Raw genomic sequence first — 5,594 nt, 5'->3', positions numbered from 1 at the left:
CATGTATGTGTTGTTTTTTCTAAATGAAAACCTCAGTATTCAGGTTAGGTTGTTATTGTTGTGAGCCACGTGTCCTTTATCTGGATCACTCGGGGACACCAAATGAAGGCATGCAGCCCTCCTTCAGTGGGTCGCCCTCGGGGAAGGCACAGCATGCCATGATTGTCACATCAGAATGAAATGACAGAGAGAATGTTTTCTCGATGGGAGGACGACCTCGAATGGATCCAGGTCTCTCCTATTTATTGTGTATTCACAGTTCTGACATGCGGTACAGAATAACCAATTGCGAACGCCACATACATTTAAACCATTCTCCATCAACTATTTACTTTTGTACCTTATAAGGCAAGCTTTTCTTTAAGTAATAAACAAAGGCTACATTCCTTGCCTTTTCCCATAGATTGTGTGATTGCAAAGGAATGTCAGTAATGCATCCTTATATGGAAGTTCTATGGGTTTAATTGCTTTGTGGTCATGGATTCTGCAGAATGCTTGCTCAGCCTGGGCTGCCTTTCCATAGAGGAAGAATTAAGATTTTAATCAGCACCTAATTTAGGCTTAAAACATCACTCTCCAGCAATATTTTATTTCCAAATTCCAGTGCTTAAAAATCTATGATTACAACACGCCCCGAGTCTTCGGTGTATAAAATGCACCTAGATTTTAGAGGAGGAAAACAACGAAAAAAGTATTCTGGGCCAAATGGGGTAGCATTATATTATTTTTTATTTGTTTGTTTATTTTGTCCAATACACAATACATATAGAAGAGAATAGACATGAGGTAATATATATAAAGAAAATATAAAGTAGAGGAGAAGATATATGAAAGGAAGAAAATATATATGATATATGAGATAAAGGAAAGACAATTGGGCAGGGGACGAAAGGCACACTAGTGCACTTATGTACGCCCCTTACTGACCTCTTAGGAACCTGGAGAGGTCAATTGTGGATAGTCTAAGGGAGAAATCTTGGGGGTTAGGGGTTGACACTACTGAGTCAGGTAATGAGTTCCACGCTTCGACAACTCGGTTGCTGAAGTCATATTTTTTACAGTCAAGTTTGAATCTGTTGCGTGCTCTTGTGTTGTTGTGGTTGAAGCTTAAGTAGTCATTGACAGGTAGGATGTTGCAGCATATGATCTTGTGGGCAATACTTAAATCGTGTTTTAGGCGTCGTAGTTCTAAGCTTTCTTGTTTAATATTGTTTCTATTGTTTAATAACATACCAGTGTAGCAGAATACTTTTTTCAACCATGTATACTTTTTAAACCATGTATACTGTTTAAAACCATGTACACTTTTTACAAACTTCAAACTTGACAGTTTCAAGACTTGGGGACTTCAACTCCCAGAATTCCTCCACCAGTCAGGCTAGCTCAGAAATGGGAGTTGAAGTCCAGAAGCCTTAAACTTCCCTGGTTTGAAGACTCTTGCACTCCCAAACTCTAACTCAGGTGTCTTCAAACTTGACAGCTTTAAGATTTGTGGAGAGCAAGTTAGCATAAAGAAACAAACCCTGCAAAGACTTAGGGCTTGGAAAACATTCTTCACAGAGAGTAACAATGAAAGTGCTTGGGTACATTAATAGCACCTGCTTAGGACTGGAAAGAAATATCTGGAGCAATTAAAGCAATGAAACCCCCCCCCCCTACAAATACAGGAATACATTCTTGTCAGAGAGTAACAATGAAAGAGCTTGCAATCTGGTAAAAGCTGGGAACATTGTTAGCACCTGGTTAGGGCTGGAAAGAAACATTGAGCAAATAGAGGATTAAAAAAAAAAACAAAGGCAGGATTTGGAATACACTCTTGGCAGAGATTAACAATGAAAGAGCTTGCAAGCTGATAAGAGCTGGGAACATTGTTAGCACCTGGTTATGGCTAAAAAGAAATTTACTCAGAGCAAGTTAGAGTAATTAAAAAAAACCCTGCAAAGATTTAGGGCTTGGAAAACATTATTTGCAGAGAGAAACAATGAAAGACTGCAAGGTAAGAGCTGGGAAGATCCTTAGCAGTTAGTTAGGGCTGGAAAAAAAGCAACATTCAGTGTATAAGATGCACCCTAATTATCAGCTTATTTTAGGGAGGAAAATGGTGCTTCTTATACACCGAAAAATATGGTGGCTTGCAGTTTGGGAACTCGGTCTCTAAAAGGTTTGCTGTCACTGCTACAGAGTAATAAAAAAATTTAGCCCACATAATCATTGTTTCCTTTACTTGCTTCAATTCTGATACATAGTAAATAGTTATAATTTTAAAAAAATGAATTTCTCTTCATTTCCTGTTAGGATCTGGTCCAATTTGTTGGTTCTTTATAAAAATTGTACATTTTAGCATCTTTTTTCATATCTTGATTGTATTTGTAAATGCGCTACCATGCTAAATCTATCCCTTGACTATTCAATTCCTGTTTGTTTTTCAGTTCCCCCTTTTCATTCAAGATATCTTTATATGTTATATTTTTTCCCCATATTAATCAAGTCTGGATGCATCAATACCTCCATTGTGGAAAGTGAAGCTGGTGTTTTCAAATACAGTAGTACCTCTAGATACGAGCTGCTCCACATGCGAATATTCCAAGTTACGAGCCACGACGCGAGCGAAATTTCTGTTCGACACCCGAGCTCAAATTCGGGATACGCCACTAGGTGGCGCAGGAATCCTTGCTTCCGGTTATCTCGGTGCGAAAAACAATGTCTAAAAGCATTTGTTCGAGATGCGAGTTGATCGACTTATGAGCTTGGGTCTGGAACGAATTAAACTCGTATGTCGAGGTACCACTGTAGTGTTTTTCCTTAATTTTTGCCCATACTAAGAACAAAGCATTTCTAATATAATGTTCTTGGAAATATTTATATATTTTATTATCCCTGTACCGTAGAATAACATGCCCCCTAGTTGCAAACCATGTCCATCCAGAATTAATAATTATCTACTGTCTATCCTCAAAGTTATCAATTGTTTTAGCCATGTAAGTGCAGGTGCTTGGTAATATAGCTCCATGTCTGGCAACCCGAAACCGTCTATTGTTAGCGTCTTGTAGTACTATCAAACATATTCTTGCCTTTTTACTTTGCCATATAAATTTCAACACTCTTGTTTAATTCCTCAAAGTATTTCATTTCCGTGTTATTGGAATTGTTTGGAACAAAAATAATAGTCTCGGTAAAATATTGTATTTCATAGTGGTTGTTCTTCCTAACAATGATAATTGCAGGTTTTCCCACTTTTTCCAGGTCAAATTTGATTTGCTGTATTAATTTGGAAAATAATTATCTTCTTTTATAGTTGCACATCTTGCTGATAAATAAGTTCCCAGATATTTTACTTTTTTCACTGTCTAATCCATTAAATCTTTTTTCTGTTTATCTGTAAGGTTTTTGACTAGAATTTTAGTTTTCTCTTTTATTTATTTTTAAACCTACAACCTTCACCAGGTTTAAAGTCTTTTATTTTCTTTATCAATTTGGGTCCAATTTATTTATTATTAAAGTTGAAAGGGACCATGAAGGCCATCGAGTTCAACCCCCTGCCCAAGCAGGAATCCTATAGCACACCAGTCAAGTGGCAGTTCAATCTTCTCTTAAAAATGTCCAGAGTGTTGTAGTTCACAACGTCCGCTGATAGGTTGTTCCACTGGTTGATCGCTCTGACCGTCAGGAAGTTCCTCCTTATCTCCATGTTGAATCTCTCATTGGTCAGCTTCCAGCCGTTGTTCCTCGTCTGACCCTCTGGTGCCCTGGAGAATAAAGTGATCCCCTCCTCTCTGTGATATCCCCTTGTATACTTGTAGACTGCTATCATGTCCGCTCTGGCCCTCCTTTTCTCTAGGCTAGCCATGCCCAGTTCCCTCAGTCTCTCCTCGTAAGTCTTGGTTTCCATCCCTTAATCATCTTGGTTGCTCTTTTTTGCACCTTCTCCAGAGTTTCAATGTCTCTTTTGAAGTCTGGTGACCAGAACTGAATACAGTACTCCAGGTGTGGTCGGACCAGGGCGAAGTAGAGTGGTACTAAGACTTCCCTGGTCTTGGAGTGTAGTCTCCTGTTGATGCAGCTTAGGATTGTGTTGGCTTTTTTAGCTGCTGCTGCACATTGTTGGCTCCTGTTTAGTTGATTATCCACCAAGACTCCAAAGTCTCTTTCGCAGTCGCTACTGCTAAGAGGGGTTTCTCCCAGGCTGTATGTGTGTCCAGGGTTTTTTCTGCCTAGGTGAAGGACTTTTTCTTGTGGTTCTTCTATTATACGGGTCCTCAAGCTAGGGCCCATGTGCCGGATACAGCCCACCGAAGCCATTAATCCTGCCTGTGCAAGACCATGAGGCTGCCCTGCCCATCCGCTGGCCTCCACCCTTCAGCTGAGCCTTACTTTGGCAAGCCCAATAAGCTGGAACTGGAAGGCCATTTTGGGCTGGCAGAGGTGTTTCTGGGGGCTAGGGAGGCCAAAAATGAGACACGCAAAGGCCTTGGGGCACCTCTGCATCCAGTTTTTTGTCAGCAGAGTGTTTCTGTGGGTCATGAATGACAAAAATGGGATGCGTAAAAGCTGCCTCTTGGCAGTTATTATTATTATTAATTATTATTAATTATTATTATTATTATTATTATTTATTAGATTTGTATGCCGCCCCTCTCCGAAGACTCGGGGCGGCTCACAACAGTAATAAGAAACAGTGTAACAATGGGACAAATCTGATAATTAAAAATATATAAAAACCCCAACAATTAAAAACCATACAGCACATACATACCAAACATGAAATATAAAAAGCCTGGGGGAGTTTCTTAGTTCCCCCATGCCTAGCGATACAGATGGGTCTTGAGTAACTTGTGAAAGACAAGGAGGGTGGGGGCCGTTCTAATCCGGGGGGAGTTGGTTCCAGAGGGCCGGGGCCGCCACAGAGAAGACTCTTCCCCTAGGGCCCGCCAGATGACATTGTTTCGTCGACGAGAGCCGGAGAAGGCCAACTCTGTGGGGCCTAACCGGTCGCTGGGATTTGTGCAGCAGAAGGCGGTCCCGGATATAACCTAGGTTTTGAGAAGGTAGCATTAGGAATCTAAGGAACAGAGCATCGCCAGTCTGACAAAGAGAGGGACCAGGGTTGACATGATAGCAGTGTTCCAACACTTGAGGGGCAGCCACAGAGAGGCTGAGGTCAGGCTGTTTTCCAAGGCAGCAGAAGGTCAGTCAAGGGTGGGTGGAAACTGACTCAAGGAGAGATTCAACCTGGAAATAAGGAAAAATTTCCTGGTAGTGAGAGCGATCAACCATTGGAAAAGCTTGCCTGGGGGGTGGGTGAGTTGTGAGACACTTAATAATAATAACAGAGTTCATCTGGCATTGAATAATCGGTGTTCAATCATTTGTCTTGGTTTATTATTGATTTGTCCATAAATTCTCTAATTTTCTTACCGCCTCATGTTAAATTTGTGTTAGATATTTAATAACATAAAAATAATGTTTCTATAGATATATTACAAATATATAAGTAATGAAATTAATTGTAATTTCCAAAAATACAATAAAAAGAAATGATATATTTAAGTGATATATTATTACCTGCATTATAATTTTAGTTTTCTTTTTGCAAA

Source organism: Erythrolamprus reginae, chromosome 2, assembly GCF_031021105.1.
Source record: "Erythrolamprus reginae isolate rEryReg1 chromosome 2, rEryReg1.hap1, whole genome shotgun sequence".
NCBI lineage: Eukaryota > Metazoa > Chordata > Lepidosauria > Squamata > Dipsadidae > Erythrolamprus > Erythrolamprus reginae.
This window is presented reverse-complemented; position numbering follows the sequence as displayed.